We start from the raw sequence: 26,353 nt of genomic DNA on the forward strand, positions 1-26,353 counted from the left end.
TCTTACTATATTTCTTTTTTTTCTTAGCATTTTTCTTTGCAAAAGTTCTTCCTAAGAAATCCCAACCCCATCAGACAGCCTAAAAGGCAGAAATGTTCATCCGCTCAAAGACCAGGAAACCCCAAGCTGCTTGGCATCATGTGGGAGTGAAATGACTGAGTATGCTCAGGCCGGAATCCTTGCTGCTGGACGACTTCCTGCACAAGGGCTAGGTGAAGCCACAGATATGGCTGCAACTGCATTAAAATGACATTGGTAGCAGAATTAAACTGACTCCATGGAAATTGCTGCATACTGTAGTTATCGCCTGAGAATTAGCAATGCGCTAAAATAACATACACAAATCAGTACTTTTATGTGGTAATACTAATCGATCATACGCAATTTTTCTTTCCTGAATTATATACGAAAACCCATCCATAAGGGTGCAGCAATTATAAGCAAATATTTTCAAGAACTGCTATTGTGGTATGTCTCTTAAGCATGCAACTCCACATAGAAGAACTAAACAAAATAATTGCTTAAAAATATTCAGGATTCTCTTTCCTATTTAAATAATCCTCTCTATTATATAAAAATTCAGGTTGTATGAAAAATGTAAGCATAAGAAATTTGTAAAGGAAACAATAGGTAAGAATTGTTTTTAAGCCGAGCGCGGTGGTTCAGGACTGTAATCCCAGCACTCTGGGAGGCTGAGGTGGGTAGATTACGAGGTCAAGAGATTGAGACCATCCTGGCCAATATGGTGAAACCCTGTTTCTATCAAATAGACTAAAAATTAGCGGGGCATGGTGGCACACACCTGTAGTCCCAGCTACTCGGGAGACTGAGGCAGGAGAATTGCTTGAACCCAGGCGTCAGAGGGTGCAGTGGGCCAAGATCGTGCCACTACACTCCAGCCTGGTGACAAAGCAAGACTCTGTCTCAAAAAAAATAAAAATAAAAATAAAAATAAAAAAAGAATGGTTTTTAAATGACCTTATAGTAGAAAACAAAGTTAAAATATATACCATATACCAGTGCAGTCAGATATACTGGAGTCACTAATACATTCCGAATCTGCTGATGAAATGAGGGACATTCAAAATGAATGAAACTTACCCACATACTTTCTCATCCATGTAAGGGGGAAAGAATTACATTTCTTCTGAGCTAATGGGGATGATTATAGTAAGTTTTACAGGTAACATTAATCTTCACAATCTCCCTAGACTGACCCCCACCAAAAAATAAAATAACTGCTTAGTAACTTTGGAGCATATCAAAGTTCACAAACCATGCCCAGTTCCAATACTTATTAGCTGTTGGCCTTAGACAAATTATTGATCTCTCTGAGTCTGAATCTGTATATCTATTTAAACAAGGATAATAGGCTCATAGTTTGGAACAAATGAGATATGTAGAAAAAGCACTGAGCAAAATGCTTAGAACGTAGTAAGCACTAAAAGAATAGTAAATAGCATTATTGCTGTTCTTGTTACCTGTATTTTCATTTGCCCGTCAAACATCAATACTTGGGTCATTCCTACCCAACTGAGAATAAAAAAACTGAACAACTTACAACTAAATTCAGTATTTCTTTCACTGTCTCTGTTAAGGGAACTAAGATTTACCCAGATGACAAAGTTAAAAGCATCACAGTCATAACCCTATACCTTTCTCCCTATACCCATAATAATATGCCTCCTTCTTTCTATTCCTACCAATGTTACTCAGTATTTTCATGATAAAACTCTCTGGACATAGACTAGTCTAGATTAGTGAAGCACGTGCCTAATTTCTCATCTCTGATTCCGTGACATTGGGGTGTCCTGATCTTCCTCCTCCTACTTATCTGACTTCTCACTATCATTCTCCTGTGTTCACTCCAATTCTCAAAATCAGCATTCCCCAAAGCCATATCCCGGACTCTCTTTATCACCCTCTGCAATGTCAATCAAACTTTGGCTTCAAAGGTTTGGGATAACAACACAGCTAAATTCAGACCTGTATTTTCATTTGCCTGTCAGACATTAACACCTGCATCATTCCTACCCAACCTAGAAGAAAAAACTGAACAACTTACATCTAAACTCTGTGGTTCTTTCACCGCCTCTGCTAAGGGAACTAAGATTTACCCAGGTGATGAAGTTAAAAACATCACAGTCATAACCAACTCTTTCACCCTACACCCATAATAATATGCCTCCCTCTTTGTATTCCTACCAATGCAAGCTTTTCCATGTCCTTCTTGCTGCTCTCTGGACTTTCACAGAAGTCTTAACTTGGTTATGTTCAGCAAACAACACATAAGATATGCCAAGCACCATACACTCTGAATGCAAACCAGAGCAGAGCAAAATAAGACAGAAAACAAAACAAAACACACACAACTCTTTTGCTCTCAAGGTTTTTCAAGTAGTGGGAGAGATATGTAAACACACAATCATGTGTTTTACATATATATTCTGTGATGTTTATATATATACTGTGATACATATATATACTGATTATATACTGTGATGTTATACAAGCAATAATAAGTACACATGGCTGGGTGAGGTGGCTCATGCCTGCAAGCCCAGCACTTTAGGAGGCCAAGGCAGGAGAATCACTTGAGATCAGAAGTTTGAGACCAGCTGGCCAACATGGTGATCCTTGTCTTTACCCAAAATACAAATACTAGTGAGGTGTCATGACACACATCTGTAATCCCAGCTACTTGGAGGGGGAGGCACGAGAATCGCTTGAACCCAGGAGGCAGACGTTGCAGTGAGCAGAGATCACACCACTGCACCCAGCCTGGGCAATGGAGACTCTGTCTCAAAAAATGACAATAATAATAAGTACACATAGATTATAAAAGTGGGACAGAAGGCAGAGTGATTATTCCATCTAGACAGATCAGAAATGAGTCTGCCATAAACATCCATCACTCCAGAGGAATGTTTTGAAGAACGAACAGGAATGTGTGGTCGCACAAAGAGAGGAAAAGGCATTCTAGATATCAGGGACAGTATGGGTTAGACCTCCAACTCTAAGCTCTCTAATCAACATATGTATTCTTAAAACTTGCCTGTTTAAAACCCAGGCCTAATTATAACACTTTCCTTTTTCCATAAGACCTTCAAGGGCTTTCCACTGCCTGTAGGATAAAACCTAATTCCTTGCATCAGCAAGGCACTGGTATTCCAAACTGACTCATAAGCTGAGAAGCAGCTCCCACTGCTCTCCACGCCCTCTGTCTGAGATACAGGAGGTCACTACACCTTCATGCCGAACTGTGCTCCAGCCAGCAACCAAAATGCCTCTCTGCCCTTCACCCTGTGAAATCCCATTTATCCTGTGATACCAACATTTAATTTCACTCTGCCGAAGTCCTTCCTAATCAACCCTGGATTATGTTCTCCTCTGAGACTTCAGTCCCTTCGTTGATCCCTCTATTTCCACACATCCCACACCTGGATTTGTAGAGTGGATGCTCATATGTCCGCCATATCATTTTTTAAAAGCTTTTGCTCTAAGAACTTCAACGAGTAATTTCAAATTACTTTCCACCGAATTAATAGGCAAATAATAGGAAATTTCCTATGCCAAACCCTCTTATTTGGTGCCACTGACAGTGCTAACAGGCTAGAGCGAAACAGCATGGTATATGTATGGGTCTTAAAAAAACCACTAATATCAATCCACTATTGACTGAACTGTGTCCCTGAAAATGTATATGTTGAAGCCCTAATCCCCAGTGTAACTGCATTTGGAGTCAGGGTCTTTATGGAAGTAATTAGGGTTAAATGAGGTCATAAAGTTGAAGCCCTGTTAAAATGGGTTTAGTATCCCTACAAAGAAGAGATACCAGTGTGCCCATTCGTGTGCTCACTCTCTCTCTCTCTCTCTCTCTCTCTCTCTCTCTCTCTCTTTCACTGTATCTCTCTCTGTCTCCATTCTGAGGACACAGTAAGAAGGTGGAAGTCTGCAAACCATGAAGAGAGCACTCACCAGAATCCAATGATGATGATTTCAGACTCCCAGCCTCCAAAACTGTGAGAAAAGAAATTTCTACTCTTTAAACCACCCAGTCTATGGTATTTTGTTATGACAACCCAAGCTAACTAAGACTGATACCCTAGTCAAGAGAACTTGACAGTCCACAGTTAAGTTGTGAGACTATCTCTGGTATGATGCACAAGGCCTTTAACTTTACAAACAGACTCATTAATCTCTCAAAAGCTTAACACTGGCACCATTTTACAGACAGATCCAACTAAGGATGGAGGTCTTCCATGAGCCATCCAATAATGTAGGGAGAGTCAGTGACCATGCCCAGAACAAGATTCTAAAGTCAGGCCTTTCAAACCCCTGCCCTAGAAAAGAAGACTACTCCATTTCCAACAGGGAAATGTACTAGTCATGGAGGCCCACATGGCACATCTCTGCACTGCCCTAGGCCAGGTGGGCCATCTGACACTGCACGGGTACCACTGCAGGGCAACAAGATGATCAAGTATCCAATGGCCACCTCCACCACTGACTAGCTGAAAAACCATGAACAAGTTATATAATTTCACTAGATGTCAGCTTCCCATTCTGTAAAAGCAGGATTTTAATATTTACCTTGTAGAATTATTGTGAAGATCAGAAATAAAATAGAGAAGTAGAAGGCCCACTGCTTGGCGTAGAGTCAAGACTCAGTAATTAGTGGGTACTCTGCATGCTTCCATGTCACCTCATTAACAGTTTCACTTCTACCTAAACTAAAAGCAGGAACAGGGTAGTCTTATTATTTTTTTAAATCTATAGATATTTGCCCTGTTTGTTTAGGTGTTATCTACTCAGTATCTACTTTTTATTTATTTACTTTTTTTAGAGACAGGGTCTCTCCCTGTCACCCAGGCTGGAGTACAATTGCATGATCAAAGCTCACTGTAACTCTGAACTCCTGAACTCACGCAATCCTCCTGCCTCAGTCTCCTGAGTAGCTAGGACTAAAGTCTTGAACTACCATGTCCAGCTAACTTTTGAATTTTTTTGTAGAGATGGGTTCTTTCTGTGTTGCCCCTGCTGGTCTTGAACTCCTGGCCTCAGCAATCCCCCCAACTCAGCTCTACTTTTTTCTTTCTTTGTTTCTTTCCTTCCTTCCTCCCTTCCTTCCATCCCTCCTTCCTTCTTTCCTTGAATGCCTGGCCTCAAACAATCCTCCTGCCTAAACTGCCCTCCCTCCCTCTCTTCCTCCCTTTTTTACTTCCCTCCCTCCCTCCCTCCCTCCCTTCCTTCCTTCCTTCCTTCCTTCCATCCCTCCTTCCTTCTTTCCTTGAATGCCTGGCCTCAAACAATCCTCCTGCCTAAACTGCCCTCCCTCCCTCTCTTCCTCCCTTTTTTACTTCCCTCCCTCCCTCCCTCCCTCCCTCCCTTCCTTCCTTCCTTCCTTCCTGTAGTCTTTGTCTCCCAGGCTCAAGTGATCTTCCAGACTAGCTGGGTTATAGGCATACACCACCATGTTGGACTACTCTTTTACTTTTTGTGGGGATGGGATCTCACTATGTTGTCCAGGCTGGTCTCAAACTCTTAAACTCACGCAATACTCCTGCCTCAGCCTCCCAAATTCCTGGGGCCACCACACCCAGCCTCTATTACTTTTTGTTAGTAATCACAGGAATTGTCCTCCGGGAAGCCAGTCTTCCCCACTTTCTGAGATCATGTAGTTTGGATGTCTTGTGATCATGCCCTAGCTCCTTTACAAGAACAGTCAGGAGACTTAAGTATTGCCAGTGAGAAGAAAGCACCAGTTCAGCAACTGGTTCAGGGGTAGTCCAAGGAGATCCAGCTCAGGAACTTCCGCTGGGACTACTGAGGAAGAGAACATTTTCCTCCCAACTGGGTTTGCTCAGCTAATAGAATATAAGCCTTCACTGTGGAGAGAAACCCTCTTGCCTGAGAAATGAGGGAACAAAGAGAATGGCATAGTAACAGAATCAGAGAAACATTCCTAATCACATCATTTGAACACCTAAATCAAGCTGTACCTGCAAATGAACTGGACTTTTAAATTACATCAAAGAATGACTTCCCTAACTCACTTCAGACTACATAGCTTCAGTTTTTTAACACTTGCAAATAATATACAAACCAAATACCAGCAAGAATTTGACACCTTTCAGTGACCAAAAGGACCCCTGAAATAAGCAAGAACTCTGTGATAAGCATTAAATTCTTACTGTATGTCAACTAAATATTTCAAATTTAGTATTTCCAATCACATAAACCGAGTGTGGGGATAGATATTATTATCTCTGTTTTACTGATAAGCAAATTAAGTTTCAAAGAGCTTAAGTAAATTGCCCAAGTTTAAATAGTAAGTTGTAGAGCTGAGACACTACCTAAGATTTAGCTTTTTTATTTTCTTAAGTATCACCAAGAAATTGTATTACTATTTCTCAGTTTAGAACTATCATGGTTATTGCATATCAATGTGCACTGGCTGGCAATAGCAGATACTTAGCAAGCACTGTAAAAAAATAGAAAGGAAGGAAGAGAGAGAGGGAGGGAGGGGAGAAGAAAAGAGGAAGAAAGGAGAGCAGAGGGAAAAGAAATGAGGAAGGAGGGAGAGGGCAGAAGAGAGTAGAAGATAATTCTACAACCTCTTCACTACCCTTAAGACCTTTCTTGAGATCACTTAGGGCCTAGCAACAGACAGTGGTTATACTGTCCTCATGCAAAGGGATAAACAGAGGAATTCCTGAACCCAGCAGGAGTATCATCATAATTGCCAAAGTCTTAAAAAGTTTCACCCTGTGGATACCGTTAATGACTCCCCCAAAACCCCACGCAGTAAGAACAAACATGATGAAAACTTTCACCTATTCATAACTCCTTATTCAAAATCCCCCAAGTCTCTCTTCTTTTCTTGCTAAGTCTTAGGGTAACATAGCAAGTTTTAAAACTCAGTTACACATTTGCCCTTCACTGAGCATCTGAAAGGCTGTCACACTGGATTTTTAGCTCTGCCACGGAGGAGGGTCTTTCGAGGTTATGGCCTTTTGAGCATTTTTGTGCTGAGTCAAGAAAGAGGAGTGGGAAACAGGAAGAATCCATTAGAAAATATCTGTGCATATAGGACCTTTTTTTTTTTTTTTTTTTCTTTATAAAAGTTATCTGATGGACAAGAAGTCCCAGATAGCTAATGTCACAAACCTCTTAAATATGAGAGAGAAACTGCACCATTCCTCAAAAGCAGCTTTCCCGAAGGGAAGATCGAAGAGGAGGCAGAATTGAAGCCTCCGCTCAAAAGGAAGACAGATTTCCAAAACTTTAGCTTTTGGCATTAAAACTTTCAAGGGTGTCCCAAGATAAACGAGACATCGCTGCTACTACATTCCCACAGTGGCCTCAGTACCACCCCAATTTGACTTTGTGAAGGACTGCTGAAACACTGTCACAGAACTCTGGTGTTCAATTGCTAACATCATAGCTACCTACAGAAAAGAGAGTATGGCTTAGGAGACATTCCAGTTTAAAGCAGGATTAAACATCCTAAATTCATCACCGGGATTACAGTATATAGAATTTTTTAAATCAACCTGTATACCTCTGTCAGTTGTATTTTATTTTAACTATGTAAGAGAAGGAATAAAAGCTATTAAGGTATCACCTTTTCCTGTAAAATATAACCAAATAAACCCATTGAGAAGTCAGGTTTATCCAAACGAATTGGTTTATCTGGACTTAGACAATTGAATATAGTACCTCCTTTCTTCTAGAATACTCTGAGTTAATAAAAGTTTTTTTGCAACTGAAATCCGTGGGTATGTGTCACAATAAGTAAATACTAAATACCTGAAGTTTTTCAGAGACTTTTCTTAGGTGATGTCTATTCCTAAAGTATGATTAGAATGCATCTAACATTTTACACAATTAAAGATTATTTTGTTTTAAAAAGCAAACGAGAAACCTCAAGAAAAACCTATGCACTGGCATTCCTTTGAAACATACATTTAAAGAACTTTACAGCGTTTTTCCTTGCCTTTGGGTGTTGGTTTTACAAGAAAGGAATTCCAGGTGCAATCACTCAATGAGGAATTAGAACCTCCCCTCCAAGCTTTCATCTAATTGCATACCAACACATAATGAAGGACATGATATATGTACAGTAGCTAAAGAGTTAATCTAAACTTTAGCAACTCCGCTTAAAAATCCTAATGGCAGACTGCCCATCATTCTTTTAGACAGAGCTTGTCAGAAAAACTAGGGCAGCTTGTCCAGCTCAGCAGTCAACTGATTACTAGTGAACTCAATGGGGCTCCCAGCCAACCCCTGAGATTGCTGCCAGCCCCTTGGGTATTCAAAGGCCAAGTTCCAATGTGGTTTACTTTGCCAGAATCACATGATGTCAGTGCTATTTTCTCCTGACCAGAATAACCAGTCATTCAGGTTACCGCAAGTGGTATCAGTGAACTAGGCGTTACTTCACTGTTCGAGGTCACATACACACGGAGGTGCTGCTCCTTCTCACCACGGCCCAGGGGCTGCTGGGGTCTCCTGCAGGAGATCAGCTCATCTCAGTTTGTCAGATCCAGCGACCCAAATCCTGCATGGGCATCCTGCACACCGCAGTCTGCTCTAAGGACCAGGAATTACACAGGTGCGCTGGACATGGCACACTTAGAGCAAAACAAACAGGTCCAACTTTTATAAAGAACCAGCCAGAGAGGAAAAAAACAGAAAATGGGCCTTGGCTTTCACTTATATTACATTACTTGAGGTTTAGTAGGCAAGCCACACAAATTCTGTGGGATTTAGTCACCTTTATCCACCTATGCCCACATTCTTTGCAAGGTAATACTACATTAATTAATTTTTACATCTATCAGGAGATTTTTCCGTTGCTACAGGATTTGCAAGGGTATGTACATTTAAGGAGTAAACAGTTTTTAAAACTGTGATTACCCTTATCTTTCAGTGAGAGAAAGTATTTCACTCCCTAAAACACAATACAGAGAATTAAAAAACAAGATCCACTTTTTAATCTTTCCTCCTCCAGAAGAAAATGCAAACATCAGGAATAGCAAATGGGCTGACATAGCTCGTGGACTCTATTTTCAAAGTCTTGAACGTGTTTCCCATGCTTTAAAAACCTTGGAAGATTTTTACCATTCCTGATTACTTCTATGGCACTTTGGATTTATTTATATAAATTCATTTAAAAACTTATTTTAAAGAAACTAAATCTTTAAAATATGACATTTAAAAATACTGTAGATTTTCTATATCATTATATTTACAGTTTTTCATTCTTTTTTTCTGTCACTAATAAAGTTTAAAGCAGAGAAATAACGTGCAGCAAGGTAAAGAAGCGTCATCATTTTAAAACATTTGTATTTTTTAAAGGAAACAGAAATTGCTTCAGCTATAATAGGTAAAAGAAAAAGAAATGTAATGACTCCAGTAACTACTATTACATAAAAGACAATGCATGTCTCAGGAATAAGAGAGTGAATGAATTATCTATTATTCACTACTGGACACTTCTTACTAAATATTATCGCAGGGAAACCTCTAAGCAAAGTGACTGAGAACAAGATCATGAGAAGAGGTGTCTTAAGATCTACTGATGTAGCTTCACATGTTCCTGCCACACAACTCTGTGAAAGAAAAACAAATAATGTCTTTCCATCTCCTGCAGCAAAAGATTGCATCCGTGACAGTCACCTATACTGACTTAGGTAAACTTCTATAAAAAGTAGTCCATCTGTCAAGGAAATTGTGCAGTAAGAAAAGGCTGATGATGGATGGGAGGAAGGAAGGGAGGCAGGAAGGAAGAAAAGAAAGATAAGTTGGTGTCTACAAAGAAAGATCCCAATAAATTATTTTTTACATCAATGCTTCATAATTTTCATTCATTCCATCCATGAAGAAAGTTTAAGCAGATTTGCAACAACTTCAAAGCCAATGTTATCACGTTATTCAATCCAGATCAGGTGCTACAGTTAGCGTTCCCTGCTGGTTATAGCTCATCTCTGACTATTCAACTTGTCTTTTGTCCTGGTCTTTGATTTCCTTCTCAGATGCATCATATCCTACCGCTAACATAACATCTTTAATGAACTAACAAATGTCTGAAAGAAAGAGACTTGCTAGATACAAGTTCTCTGGTGCAAAGGGACTAAGTAGTCACCACCAATTAGATTATAGCTGGATAATTTCGCAGTTCTCTAGATGATTGTTTCAAGGAGGGCTGGAAATGTACAGAGGCAAAGCAAAATAGCCTGTAAGTGTGTGGTTTTCTCTTAGCAGAACAAAACAGCCCACGAACTCCCAGAAGGAAAAAGCAAGAGAGATTTTGATTCTTTAGCAACGAAGAAATAATGCACAAATAAAATGTTTTAGCCAAGCACAGTGGCCACACCTGTCATCCCAACTACTTGAGCGGCTGAGGCGGGAGGATTGCTTAAGCTCAGGAGTTAGGGGCCACTCTGGGCAATATAGTGAGACCACATTTCTAAAAATAATTTTTGAATTAAAAAAAATAAATAAATGTTTTAAGTGAAGTTGTCAGAAATACTCTTTTGAGATTACATAATAACCTGGGTGCTGCCTGTAGGTATCTTTATGGAATTGTTACAGTAAATAAAACTCTCTCCAGCCAATACTCATGGCTCTTCATGAAGTAATCTCTACTTTTTTTCATGTGGCCTCCAGCCCTTCATGGGTCTTGTGTTCCAGCTACACTGGATAACTTCTTGTACAATTTTCTGCCCTTTTGACTTTTGCTCATGCTGTTCTCCTGGTCTAAATGCCTCCCCAACACTTGAAAAACCCATTTCTTAAAGTCAATTAAAAACATCATTTCTGAGGTCAGATATGGTAGCTCATGCCTGTAATCCCAGCACTCTTGGAGGCTGAGGTGAGCAGATCACTTGAGGCCAGTAGTTTGAGACTAGCCTGGCCAACATGGCAAAACCCCGTTTCTACTAAAAATTTAAATATTAGCCAGGCAGTCCCAGCTACTCAAGTGGCTGAGGCACAAGAATTGCTTGAGTGTGGGAGGTGGAGGGTGCAGGGAGCCGTGATCGCACCACTGCACTCCACCCTGGGCAACAGAGTGACACTGTCTCAAAAAAACAAAACAAAACAAAATACTATTTCTCTGTAAGATGCTCCCTCCCCCCCCAGAACCAGACATGAGCTCCTCCCCTGCATCTCAGTAGCTTCACATTTATACAGTACTTCTCTTAAAGACTACCCTGACATGGGCTTGTATTACTTATTGATCTTATCCCTCCACCAGACATAAGCACATAAGCATGGAGACACGTATCTTCAGGGATGTGCACTCAATAATCATTTGCTGATATGAAGTCAACTGGTGAGGCTAATTTATTTTACGGTACTCCCGTGCATAGGTTCTCTAATAGCTTCTCAAAAGCCCTTCACTGATCCAAAAGCTCATCTGCTATAATATTAGTGTTTATAATGATACGCAGGTTCCTCAGATAAATAATTTAATGATCACATGCTTATTAAGGTCTCACCAAGAGCAGAGCCATTTGCCTCTTCATTTGAATAAGACTTTTGAAAAATGCTTTGGGATTGTGTGTGTGTGTGTGTGTGTGTGTGTGTGAATATGTGCATGTGTGTATGTGTGCATTAACAAGCAAGGCCCAGAGGGCTAAATGATAATAATGATCTTCTGCTCCTCTTCAGCGAACTTCAGACAACGACATTAAAGCTACAAACTTTAAAGTATTAGCTTACAGAAGTGCCAACCATGCTTCCAAATTTCAAAACAAAATAACCTTGGCTAAGGCAGGAAGATCACTCGAGGCCGGAAAATCGCAATCAGCCTGGGCAACATAGTAAAACCTCATCTCTACAAAATAAAAATTAAAATAGCCAGGAGTGGTGGTGCACACCTGTAGTCCCACTTACTTGGCAGGCTAAGGTTGGAGAATCACTTGAGCCCAAGAGTTCAAGACTGCAGTGAGCTATGATCACATCACTGCACTCCAGCAAGGATAACAAAGTGAAACCCAGGAAGGGAGGAAGGGAGGAAGGGAGGAAGGGAGGAAGGGAGGAAGGGAGGAAGGGAGGAAGGGAGGAAGGGAGGAAGGGAGGAAGGGAGGAAGGGAGGAAGGGAAACTTGACTGAACCATGAGGAGTTAACACTTGGACACTTTTTGGTTCTGAAACTGTAGAAGAACCTTGCTGAATTTGTTGAACTTGTGTCTCTAACAGATTACTGAAATTTTCTTAATGGAAGACCACCTGGGGATTAAATCTTAATTGTAGTGCATATCAATGACTGTGAGCATCTTTTACCTTGTTTTACAATTCTCATTAAATGGGTGTGTGGTCAATGACTGAGGGGATGATAAACTATATTAAGCAAACACGATATAAAAACCCAGGGCATACTAATAAGCAGATATGGCTGGTAAGAATTAGTTCTAATATAATACGGATATGGACATGCTTCATTTTATGGAAAATGCCCACAGGTAGTGACAGATTAACCCTCCTAATATTCTTAAAAAAAAGATAATAAAAGTTATTATTCACGTGTTTTTTTTTTTTTTTTTTTTGAGATGGAGTCTTGGTCTGTCACCAGGCTGGAGTGCAGTAGTGCGATCTCGCCTCACTGCAACCTCTGCCTCCCGGGTTCAGGCGATTGTCCTGCCTCAGCCTCCCAAGTAGCTGGGATTACAGGTGCGTCCGACCATGCCCAGCTAATTTTTTGTATTTTAGTAGAGACAGGGTTTCACCACATTGGCCAGGATGGTCTCTGTCTCCTGACCTCGTGATCCGCCCGCCTTGGCCTCCCAAAGTGCTGGGATTACAGGTGTGAGCCACTGCACCTGGCCGAAAAAAAAGATAATAAAAGTTACTATTCACTTTTATTGATTAAATATTTGGAGTGTTTAGACTCTCACGAAGTTACTACAAATTACCTTTTAACAATCCAGCTTGTTGATGAGTCTCAGTGTGTTTTGTGGAGCACTCAATTAACTATGAGAATCACATATAAGAGAAATGATCAAATAGCCTGAGTGCCTTTGGAAAACATTGAATTAAACTCTGTCCTGCTCATTAGCTCCGCAATCCACAGACTATGCTTGCAAAGTATTAGTGAAACACAAAACGCTGTACTCAAGGCACCTAGTTTAAATCCACCACCTATTAGCTGTGTGATGTTGAGAAGTCCCATAATTCTCCCTCATGTGCAAAAGGAAGCCACCGATGGTGCCTGCCTCCATGAGGCTATTATGATAGAAAAATGAGACATTCTGTGCAGCTTCTGTTTTACAAAAAATATTCATTTTGACCTACTTTTTCTAGAAGCCTCTCTCTCTAACAATATTCACATGTAAAACCAAAAACACTAATCAAATTTCAGAGAGGTAGAATTTCAGGGTGAGGGAGGTCTTACTGCATTTTTGTCTTAACAACCTCAGTTTCATCTTTCATTCCATACCAAAACATGGTTACAGGGAAACTAATGTTTCTAAGAAAAAAAAAGTACTAATTATATACGCATTCTGCATATTTAGAAATAATTTTCCAAAAAGTTTTAACTAGACAAGAACCCCTCCTTACAAACAAAAGTTTTCTCTTTAGACCAATTTCACTGCTATACATAAAGAAGAAAACATATAAGAAGGATGAGATAGAAGAAAAATCTGAAAAGAGAGAAAGACTAATTGTAAGACAGAAAAAAAGGAAGAGGAGTGAAATATAATATTCATATTCCAGTCGCCAATCCACTAACTTCCAAAAAGGAAAGTGAATATGCCAGACCATTAAAATATTTCAGAAACACTAGCTTGTCTGGCAGAGTCACAGAACCATGAGAATCACGGTTACTTAATCACTGTGAGCTCATAAAACTGGCCCCAAGGTGACAAGACCATTGGGTGAGAAGGGTGAGAGGGAGCCTAGCAGGGCGATCTGCTCCAACAATGCACCAATTCCAGAGATCCTCTGCAGAACTTGAAGAGACAGCACAGCATCCGCAGGCTGTTAACTTCCTGACTCCTGCCTTTGAAATAGAACCAGGAACTGAGCTTCCACCGCTTAGTGTGACCTGGCTTTGCCACTACCCCAGTTCTGATGAGATTATGCTCTGCTACCCCAGAACTAAGCAGAGGTGAGAGCTAAGATGCCTTTTTATGGCCTACAGCGCAGGAAGAAGGGCCCACCTAGTAACAAAAACACTGTCACTTTTATGTCTTAGGCAGTATTGCCTAATGGTTTAGCACCCAAAGCTATAAAGCCAGACTGTCCTGGTTCCAAATCTGACCTTGAGATCTACTAACTGTTTGGCCTTGGTTAAGTCTGTTCACACAAAGGCTCGGGTTCCTCACCTGTAAAATGAGGGAAAGTACAAGGTTACTGTGAACATTAAATGAGATACACATATATAAAACTAAGTACAGTCCCAGAACATGGTGCACACAAGGTGACAGGTATGCCTTATTACAGCTACTGCACAGCTGCAAAAATCTGTGAAAGACTAAAAGTCGCTCTTGTACAAGCTGGATATTAGACTGTGAATTCCTCACGACCAGCAAAACCCAGCATTCCCAATGCCTAGTTCAGTGCTGAATGAACAAGAAAGAAAACCTCAAAAAAGTCTTTCAGTAATAGAAAGATAATTCCAAGAATAAGGTCAATAATGCACCAGCTACGGTTTCCTTGTCATTCAATTTATTAATACAAGTAGGCAGAATTATTCATTATAATGCTAAAAAAAAATGCGTCTTTTTTAAAGGGACAAGGTTTCCTTAAAGTATTCTATCAGTATCTCCTATAAATAGATTTTGTTTAAATAATACAATTTACTAAACTGTCTGAGGAGTGTGGACTTCCCCCCATATTTATGTTTTTAGTGGCTGTAGCTGTTGTGGTGGTCAAACATTGAACATAGTAAGCACAAAAGAACCCTTTGATGACTCATTAGAACATGAATTTAATAGAAGCAAAGGTACTGCTTATCATCCCTGAGAACATTCATTCAGATCTTATAACTCTGAGAACATTCATTCAGTTTTATAACTGCTCTGATCTAACAGGGCAATTATTCCAACATGCAATTTAACCAATAGGCTGTTTAACCTTGGATACTTATTAGTAAGGGAACAATGCTTTCAGGATTATGCTGAATAATTCAGCCCTTCCAGTCAAAGAACTTTGCTGGTGGGTGAGAACAGCATGTTGTCTAAGTCTCTGAGAACATTTCTACACATCTGGAGTATGTGGCCCCGTGCTGCCTTTCCAAGCCTGCTCTCCCAGCCAGAACTACTTCTGCCACAGGGCAAGACAGCGGAATAGAACTATCTTATAGACTTTTTTGAACAAAGACAGATGACGTTGCACTACTACATTCTCTGTGAATGCTTTCTGCTGCTGCCAACAACATATAGCATTTTTAAATTGACTCCCAGGTGTTTTACAGTAGAAACCATTCTAAATAAGATTTTTCTGAAGGTTCAGTATGAACTAGGCAATTACTTTGGCAAACAGTCCCATTATTTCAAATGTTTACTTTTCAATTATACCCCATTTCCCAAATATTGTTTTTAAAAGTTTTACATCTTACCTTCATAAATCAAGTTAGTAAGGATGTCATTCCTTTTTAAAGCATGTTGCTCAGAAACATTGTAAAAATAAAACACATAAACACACATGTACACATGCACACAAATGCACACACTTGCTCAACTTGAAATTGAGCCCCAGGACTAATAAACACACAGTCCACGGCTCTCATTACTATGCCTTCTTTCTAGCATCTGGCTTCGTTTGGAGACTCATATCCCATACCAGTGCTCCTCAAACCATGTTCTAAGGTCCGTGAAATATTAATAATAGTTCTGTGGGGAGTCGGGGAGTGCTATCAAATTTGTAGTTTTGCCGTAGGACAAATCTGAATCATAGGCACACAAAGCCAGTGAGAATCTCTTAGGTATTGAGTGAACCCTGCCAACTATTCAACATCCACATCTCTAAGTGGATGTGTTAATCTCTTTCTATTCATTATTATACACAAAGCTCATGAAGTGATAACATTTCTTTGTTTTAAAAATAAAAAGTCACTGAAAAAGAAGTCGATTGCTTGTGACGGTGACAGAAATGAAGAGAAAGTAAAAAGGCCTAACAAAGCAATGGTTCTTGAAAGAATACGGATGCCTAGGAAAGAAATTATACTCCAAAGGATTACCTATAAATTTAGAAACTCATTATTATCTCTGGACAAATCTTTCATAAATGTCAAAGACCTGCTACATATCGAAATGGTCTAAGCTCCTAAACATCATAGAAATAAACTGGACGTGACTGTAGATTCTATTTGAGCAAGATCCTATGACTGAGTCTTGGGTATGATGAGGGAGAAATTTCTCACGTAAGTGTGGGCCCATGGGGCATAGGCTCTGGAAAGACAGGTCCAGGGGCACTGCCATACACTAATGTCGGTAGAATCTTCTGTTTAAAAGATATTGGTGGCCAGGTGTGGTGGCTCACGCCTGTCATTCCAACACTTTGGGAGGCCAAGGTGGGCAGATCACTTGAGATCAGAAGTTTGGGACCAACCTGGCCAACATGGTGAAACCCTGTCTCTACTAAAAATACCAAAAAAAAAAAAAAAAAAAAAAAAAAAATATAGCTGGGCATGGGTGGACACCTACAATCCCAGCTCCTCAGGAGGCTGGGGCAAGAGAATTGTTTGAACCTAGGAGACGGAGGTTGCAGTGAGCTGAGATAGTGCCACTGCACTCCAACCTGGGTGACAGACTGAGACTCCCTCTCAAAAACAAAACAAAAGGTATTGGCAGAAACCAGATCTTTTAGTTGACTGGGGTTTAATTTGAGAAGCAGGCCTCCAATACAGCCTGAAGATGGATTTGTGGTAGTACAAGTCTGGCTTCCGTGAGGTTCTGGAGGGAGCACTTTTATTAACAGGTGCAGGGTAGAACTGCTGGGTCCTGAAAGAACCTAGAAGACACTGGGGCAAGAACAGAGAGAGAAGAGCCTAAGTCCACAAAGATAAGTGATGCCCACTGACTTCAGAGCTATGAATCTAGTTTCTTCCCAATCAGTGAAAACTAAAGCCCACTGGAGCTCTGAGAGAGCCTCTGGTCTTCTCATCTACCCCAGGGTGGCTCAATACATGTGTAAATGCAGAGGCCCAATCTGAGCACTCTCTATGCCTCACCAAGAACACTATGAAATGTGACCAAAGTCTTCCAAACAAAAATGCTTTTTTCAGTCATGTAAATATCCTTTTAATTCACGTTCTTACTTAGTTTATGTAGCTTGAATGAAACTCCTTTGTCACTTTCTAAAGATTTATTTTTGTTGGGCTCCACAAAGGATTGTCTAACGTTTCTCTAAATTTCCCCTAAATCTCATGGTGCTTCAAATAATAGGAACTTTTCCATCCTCTGAACTGGCCATTGTCTACCTAGAGTGACACACAAAATGTAGAATCTAGCAGGATAGCTCAGATTATATCATCTTGACAACCAATCACAGATCTGTCTTCTATACTGGGTTCTATATACAGGGGCAGCATGCTTATTGGCCTATATGGGGCATGGCCTGGCCCAAACGAACTGATTATTCTGAACTGGAAGGCACTCAGTTCAGGAGGCTACACAGATGGTGACGAAAGGCAGCCACATCATTGATTCTTGCCTCTCCATCACAGTATGTCTCAGCTTTTTAACAGCCAGAAACATGTAGGTATACTTAATTGGTGGGATCCAGGACGAGAAGAGGAAAAAAGCCAAGACAACAGTATTTAAGACTGAAAAGGGGCAGGACATGGTGGCTCACACCTGTAATCCTAGCACTTTGAGAGGCCAAGTCAGGCGGATCACCTGAGGTCAGGAGTTTGAGACCAGCCTGGCCAACGTGGTGAAATCCTGTCTCTTCTAAAAATACAAAAATTAGCCAGGCATGGTAGCAAGCACCTATGATACCAGCTACTCCAGTCGCTGAGGCAGGAGAATCACCTGAACTCGGGAGACAGAGGTTGCAGTGAGCGGAGATCATACCATTGCACTCCAGCCTAGGCAACAGAGCAAGACTTCATGTCAAAAAAAAAAAAAAAAACTGAAAAGGGAAACTTGATGATGAAGAAGAAAGAAGCAGCTCCAAAGCAGTCATATCTCAAACTTTTTGTTTGAAAGTAATATATATACAGCTGAGCACAGTGGCTCACGCCTGTAATCCCAGCACTTTGGGAGGCTGAGGCGGGTGGATCACGAGGTCAGGAGTTCAAGACCAGCCTGCCCAACATGGTGAAACCCTATCTCTACTAAAAACACAAAAATTAGCTGGGCGTGGTGGCTAGTGCCTGTGATCCCAGCTACTCAGGAGGCTGAGGCAGGAGAATGGCTTGAACCCAGGAGGTGGACGTTATGGTGAGCCAAGATCATGCCATTGCACTCCAGCCTGGGCAACAAGAGCAAAACTCCATCTCAAAAAAAAAAAAAAAAAAAAAGTAATATATACCATTAGTATCACATTTCAGCCCATAATAAGGCAGTGTAGTTGAGTCTATTGTAGGGGCCAAGGGAAAACTTCCCCTTTGCTCTCAAAAAGTTTGTTAAAAATTAACTCACAAAAGGCAGATTAATAGGAGAAATGGCATGTAAACTTATTAGTGTGCAAGGGGAAAAATCGCAGAATGACTGCCCCATATCCCAATGGGGTATAGATATTTTTATACCCTACTTCTTAGTGGAATGGGAGATGGGGAAGTTTGGATGGTTTTAAGGGGGCAGTAAATGATTTTTAGGGGAACTTAATGAACTTAAAGTGGCCTGGAACAAAGTCTCTTGGGCCCACACAGCAGACAATGGTTTGTGACAAACGTCTGTCCAGATGTGTTGACAGGCTTCAGCGTTTCTTTACGTGATATGAGCTCAGTTAATGGAAATTCGAGGAAGGGGCCAGAGATGATTGTTTTATTCTTTGGCACATCGGAACTTGAGGCAGAGAGGGAACTTCAGGGAACAACTTCCTCCCGTGCTCTGGGAGAGACAGAGGATAGCAAGACAGGAGGTGGAGGGGTACGGTGTCCGAGAGACCCAAGGCTGCTGCTTCTGCTCAGCATGTCAAAGTGCCACATTTTGGGGTGTCGGTTTCTGAGCCCCAACACTATCATATTTGTCACTTTTCACTTATCTACACAGGGCACAAGGATGCCCTGCACCGGCCCTCACCGTGACTCCTCCCTCTTGCTGCCCTTCTCACTCCAGGCTCCTAAACACAGGCCACCTATTTGACAGGCTATTTCAATCCTGGCTTTGATTACAAGGGTCAGTTTGGCATACAGGTGATTTCCTTGTAGATTAAGAACATTTACTTTCTTCCTGCTGGATCCCTACCAGAGATACCATCAAACCTCTACCTACGCAATTAGTTTTCACAGGTGGCTGTTTTGCCTCCAGTAAAACTACTTTCTTTCTCCTTCTGCAAGTCAAAGCAGAGCGAACGCACATGAAAACATTTCAGATATGAAATAAACATGTTCATAAAGGCAGCTATGATGCAATGTATCATTTTTGACTGATCCAAATTATGGAATGAACTCCCCACACCAGGATTGAAGTGAGAAGAATCACTTCTGGAGGAAGGAGCAGAACGGGATTGCGGTGGGCAGAAGGCTGGAAAAGAAGGTTAGAAATAAGACAAGGAAGAGGAGCCACAATTTCTGCTGGCTTATAATCTCCAGGGTTTTCTGAGGTGTTCTCTCCTTCAGTCAACTCTGTTACTGTTGAAGATCCTAACTTACTATAGGCAGAACTGAGAGTAGAGAAAGAAAAGATGTTAACACACATCAGCAGTCACCGGTAAGGCAGCCGTTTGGTTTTTGTTTGTTTCTGTGGCACCAGAACAGTTTCAACATGAAACGAGAAAGTTTTGAGATGTAGTTGTTTCTCTGGCCCTTTTTCTAATAAAAGGCTCCCATTTTAGAGGCAGCCATTTCCAAAGGGGAAAAAAAAAAAATTCAATGTCGACATAAATCCCTTGAACTAAACATCTGTTTAAACTGTTTCTAGGTCAGGGGTCTAAAACTGTGAAACACTAGGGGTGCAGACATGATTTCTTTCCCAAGGTCTTCAAGTACTGCGGCATGAACATATCCTGCCATATTGTTTAAACATCTGGCTCACTTCCCCCTAAAAGAAAAGGGCTGATAGGGTGGGTTGTTGTGGCTTTTTGTCTTAACCTATAACATGGTTTTGTTATTTGTACAGTCTCTAAAACAAACTACTGTTAAACAAGTTTTTTTTTTTAACTGCATTATTTAAAGGTGGATGTTTCAATGGCATTTGAATGGCATGAGGGGATTTTTTTTTTTTTTTTCATAAAAGCTATGAACTCAAGGACATTCATGAAGAAATGGTTTCCTTCAGTTCTTCCCTATGAAGAAAAACTCTTCTAGAATTTCCACATTCAACATTCCCTTTTGTTAACAAAACAAAGTATGCACTCTTGTTTTTAAAAGTCTATTTCTGTACCTGTATTTACCTATGGAAAAAGACTGTGTTTAAAAGAGTAAAACATAAACTCATTCCAAAACCATGTGAGGTGGAGAGAGTTCAGGTGCAGCTTTCCCAAAAGGCTGACTCAAACACATATGGAACTCAGCACTGTGACCTCAGAAGGATCTGAGCGGCTGTATGCAGGTGTGTCGTCTAGATTCTTTACCTTACTACTCAAAATCACTCAAAGAATTTGTGTGTGCATCTGTGATGAAGAAGTTATGAGCCTACATTACCAAATGCACCATTGGAGAGTTGAGGGACAGCAAAAGGAAAACCGAGCTGCAGACAAATAAAGCGGCCCATTCAACAAAAGTGAAAGTGTATGGTGTAATCGGTGAAACCCAAATATCCGGGTTTGTCCTCTGCACTCCGTGGCTACTGATTCCCCCATACGAACTATTACTGCTCCTGTGTCATGTCCACGTCTCTCCTAAAACACGTTGGAGGCAAAAAAGCAACCCTGAACAAATTCTAGTTGAAGTGAGAAAGACCGATTTCACTGACAGGGCAGAACAATCGCCCACAGTTGTCAAATATAATAAAAGGATTAGAGTTTTGTTTTGATTTATTTTCATGTACAAAGTAAGAAAGGAGGCAAACTTCAAAGGTTTTGCCTCCAGCCCAGACTTCCGGCCTCAGGGAAACAAATTTCCTAGTGAATATTATAGAAATATAGAAATGACGATTTAAAATTGACCAGAACAGAAAAGCAAATAGATATCTCTAATAAGACTAGATATATATTTCAAAAATCCAATTTTATTTTTCCTTTCTCTCTGTTACTAGGAGACGTGGTTTGCTATCCACTCCTGGCCTTACTTCACCTGCCTAGCCAACAATCATTCTTTTTCCCCAGGGAAGGTTATTTCTATATTTAGGTCATTTGTTTTTTAATTCAAAAGTACGGGCCCAATAAATAATGTTCTAGGAATAAAGAAAGTGACTCAATGAAGCTACTATTATAAAAATAGAAACGAAAGGAACCCCTACTCTCTGTGCATTTAAGAGCATTTAGGTGAGAAAAAAGACATACTACTACAGTTTCTTTAGGAAAGTAAAAACACTCAATGATGAATTTTTATCTGTCTGAGGATTACCCAGATGATAATAAGACAAAAATTTGCATTAATCATTGAAAGGCTCTGATTTGCTATGTCTTCTACAACATTAAATATATACTTCTTTCCTGGATCTGTTCTTTTTTCAACAGACTCTATTTCTAGAGTGTAGAGAAGAAAAGGATTTCAAACAGTCTGGAAAATATCATTTTTAAGTTCCAATCAGAAAACGTTAAAGCCAATAAGGAACTTGAAAGGAAATATGGGCTATCCCCCAGCCTAAGGCAAAGCCACACCTATAGCAACCCTGGCAGAAAATAATCTAATCTAACTTTAGGATAAGTTAGGTTCTATGACTTCCCTCCTTAACATGTTTCTGTGCCTGACACCCTTCTACTCATGAAATTTCTTTTCAAGCTGCAGCCTAAGCACATTCAGTTATTATCAACAGTCGTAAGTGAATAGAAAGAGATTCAGTGGACAGCACAAGAAGCTCTGTAAGATCAGTCATGAGAACAAACCCAAAGACCTACTGGACCTGAATTTACTGATCTGGGAAAGGTAGACCTAGATCTCAGCAATGTTCTTTAGATAAGGATTTGAAGAACGGTTGTACCTCCCACTGTAGATTGGATATTATATCCTATTTGCAACTAGGAATATCTGTCTCTATATAAATGATGAACAGTATTCCGCTACAAGGGAGGTATTATAGACTGAATGTTTATGTCCCCCCAAAATTCACATATTGAAGCCCAACCCCAATGCGGGCGGAACAAGGCCTTTGTATTTGGAGATAAAGTTTTTGTGGAGGTAATTAAGATTAAATGACATCATAAGGGTGGGGCCCTGATACGACAGAATCGGAGTCCTTATCAGAAGAGACACCAGAGAGCTTGCTTGCTCTGTCTCTGCCATGTGAGAACACAATGAGAAGGCCGCTATCTACAAGCCAAGAGAAGAAGCCTCAGAACAAAACCTATGTTGCCAGTTCCTTGATCTTGGCCTTCCAAACCTCCAGAAGTATAAGGAAATAAAGTTCCGGGTGGGTTTTTTGTTTCTTTGTTTCTTTGTTTTTGTTTTTGTTTTTGAGATGGAGTCTTGCTCCTGTCGCCCAGGCTGGAATGCAATGGCACAATCTCGGCTCACTGCAACTTCCACCTCCTGAGTTCAAGCATTCTCCTGCCTCAGCCTCTCAAGCAGCTGGGATTACAGGTGCCTGCCACCACGCCGAGCTAATTTTTGTAGTTTTAGTAGAGACAGGGTTTCGTCATGCTGGCCAGGCTGGTCTGGAACTCCTGACCTCGTGATCTCCCCCACCTCCCAAACTGCTCGGATTACAGGTGTGAGCCACCATGCCCCACCAATTTCTTTTTTGTGTTTAAGCAACACAGTCTACGGTATTTTTTTATGGCAGCCCGGGTTGACTACCATGAAGACCAATATGTTAATTACCATGTCCTTCTCTCTAAGCAGCATTCCTCTCACTTTTAGGATGAATTCAGTTATTCACTTAACAAACATGTATTGAGCACTACCTATGCATCAAGCACTGAGCTACATGCTAGAAGTACATTTTTCAATGAGTTTGCAGTATAGTGGATAGAAAGTTCATTTGGTAATAAGCAATTCAAGCATTCTGTGATCAGTCCTATGATGGGGAAGTAGAATGTACTATAAGAGTCCATAGGGGGAACAGCCAGCTTCAACAAGGGGGGATCAACTTACTGCAATACCAAATGTCTCAGATATGCCCTGAAGAACGAATCAGAACTAACAAGGTGAAGGATGTGACGGCCAGGGAAAGGGAGGGAGACATTTGGTATGATGACAGTGCACAGGTCCTGAGGGCTGAAAGATGTGGGTTCCTCTCCCATATTCACTCACTGTATAACTCTTCAGGGACCCATCTGTAGCCCTTAGATCCCCCCAAGAAGCAATCCCTTCCTTGACAGCTCCACTGACTTCTAAGTCTTCAGTAACACCCAAATCTGAATTAATAATTATAACATTTCCCTTGTGCCCTAAACACTCTTTTTAATTGACTACTTAGCCAAATATGGTGGCTCACATCTACAATCCTAGCACTTTCAGAGGCTGAGGCAGGAGGATAGCTTGAGTCCAGGAGCTCAAGACCAACCTGCACAACATAGTGAGACCCCCATTTCTACAAAAAAAAAAAAAAAAAAAAAAAGTTTTTTTAAATGGCAGGGTATTGTGGCCCATGCCTGTGATTCCAGCTACTCAGGAGGCTGAGGCAGGAGGATTGCATGAGCCAGAGAGGTGAAGGCTCAGGGAGCCATGGTCTTGCCACTGCACTCCAGCCTGGGCAATAGAGCAAGACCTTGTCTCAAAAAATTACTAAAATAAAATAAAACCCAAGTCTTCATGCTTCCCTTGGATCTCCTCTTCCTCTCACATGCCTCATTTCTGTGAACCCTTTCAGCACTGATCCAATGACACAGCCATCTTCCCCTCCTTCCTCTCCCTTACCCTCTACGTCTATCGTCACCAAGTCCTTTCTTCGGAATATCTCCAGAATCTAACCATTCCTGTTGTTTCTGCTCTCCCCATCAGATCCTAAGCACCAAATCTGAGAAATGATTTTTATTAATTATTACAAATAACTTAATGTTTTAATTAATCAAAAGTTGCAATAATCCACAAACATAAAACAAAATGCAAAATCCAAGAAATGAAGGCAGACAGGCAGTAGAAAATTCTATCATAGAATCCAAATCGAGGAAAACAGACAAATGAAAACAAATTTTGGGCTCTGAGCTTTCTAGCATACAGGGAAAAGAAGAAAACTAGATTACATACACAGTTCTCATCAGAAGATGAAAAGAGGCATGCCAACTTATCAAAAAAAGAAAATTTGTTTCCTGGAAGGGATTTTTCATTGCAGGGCAGTTGAATAAGGTACAATGCACAACATAAGAGGAAAAAATTGGTTTTATATAAAAGCAAAGATCTTCTATATATGGATCTTTTTATATAAAATATTTCTTAAATATTTAATTTACAGAGAAGCCAACCTAAGGTTAAATCATGATTCCACAAAGGTAGTCTATAGAGGAATGCAGCAAAATGTTTCTTATAGATAGCTTTCTGATAATTATGAAAGGTTAACCTGTCCCTGAGGTTATCTTAATAAACACAAATGCCTCAAATGAACTTTTAACCAAAGCTATATTTATTACTGATGTCACAAACGAGTACCAAAAGTACTAGGAAACTAGGTTAATTCTCATCTTTTCCTGTTTCATTTCCTCAGAAAGACTTTCCCAAAGAACCTTAGCTAACAAAGACCCCATACCCTATTTCCACTTTAATCTGTGTATTTCTATGACCCTACTGGTTTTCTCATAGCAGTTAACACAATCTGAAATGACTTGCTTATAAATTTGTTGAATTGATTTGCTGTTCCCTGTAAACAGACAGTAAGCTCCCTGAGGGCAGGGACCATGTCTATCTTGTACCCTATTGTATCCAAAGCCCTTAGGAACATCACTGACATGACCGGTGCTCAATTAAAAACTTTACACCCATTCAAATGAATAAATACATAGCCTATGTTTTAGGTGTTAAATATTTAGGGCTGGGAGCGACAGCTCACACCTGTAATCCCAGCACTTTGGGAGGCCAAGGTGGATGGATCGCATGAGGTCAGGAGTTCAAGAGCAACCTGGCCAACATGGTGAAACCTTGTCTCCACAAAAATACAAAAATTAGCCAGGCATGATGGAGGGCACCTGTAATCCCAGCTACTCGGGAGGCTGAGGCAGGAGAACCACTTGAACCCGGGAGGCGGAGTTTGCGGTGAGCCAAGATTGGGTCACTGCACTCCAGCCTGGGTGACAGAGCAAAACTCTGTCTCAAATATATATAAATTTATATATATATATATATATATACACACACACATATACATACACATACACACACACACACACACACACACACTGAACCATATATATATATATATATATATATATATATATATATATATACACTGCACCCAATAAATATGGAGAAGACAAAGGTAATATTTTATATGAAAATTTAAAACCCTGGCTTAAAACAACCTCCTTCCTTCCATTTTCTTCCTTCATTCCATCCCCGACTTTGCTGTCAGAATTGTCTTCTAAAGGACCACCTAAATATGATAGCTTGAAAACTTGAAGATCTACCCTCTGGAAACTCCTTAGTGTGACATTTGAAGCCCTCAGCAACCCTAATCTTTCAGCCTAGTCTCTTACAACTCTCTTCCACTTCCCCTACGTAGGCTAAAATACAGTCACCTTCCCCTGATGGCTCATGACCCCCAACTACCGACATGCTTTCCCCATTCCCAATGACTTACCTTTTCTTGTGCTGTTTCCTGCCTCCAGGACCCTTAGGCCTCACATCCCCATCTAACAAAACTGTGCCTATCTTTCAAGCTCATTTCTTGAGTCTGAGAACCTTCTTTGGATTCTTGTGAATTCTGAATTGCCTCCTCTGCAGTCCAATAGCTCTTTTTATGCATCTATATGGCATTGTCTACCATCTGTTTTGCATGAATTAGGTGCTTAGTTTTATGTTTGTTTCTACTACTAGATTAGATTATAAATTCCTTGAGAACAGGGGTTACTTTATTGGTCTTCATATTTCTCCAACCTTTAGCATGCTCCTAGACATGTAGTAAGCACAAAACAAATGTTCCCTGAATTAGACATCCACAAAATCAGAAGTACTAAACAGTCATTGATGGTGATTGCT

At 40.5% G+C, this 26,353-nt stretch overlaps 1 protein-coding gene across 16 annotated transcripts in view; it reads right to left on the reverse strand.

Annotated features, from left to right (window-relative positions):
- Positions 1–26,353, reverse strand: part of NFIB (nuclear factor I B) — a 236,749-nt gene that overhangs the window by 164,827 nt on the left and 45,569 nt on the right. The window lies entirely within an intron of this gene.

Source organism: Saimiri boliviensis, chromosome 2, assembly GCF_048565385.1.
Source record: "Saimiri boliviensis isolate mSaiBol1 chromosome 2, mSaiBol1.pri, whole genome shotgun sequence".
Lineage (NCBI taxonomy): Eukaryota > Metazoa > Chordata > Mammalia > Primates > Cebidae > Saimiri > Saimiri boliviensis.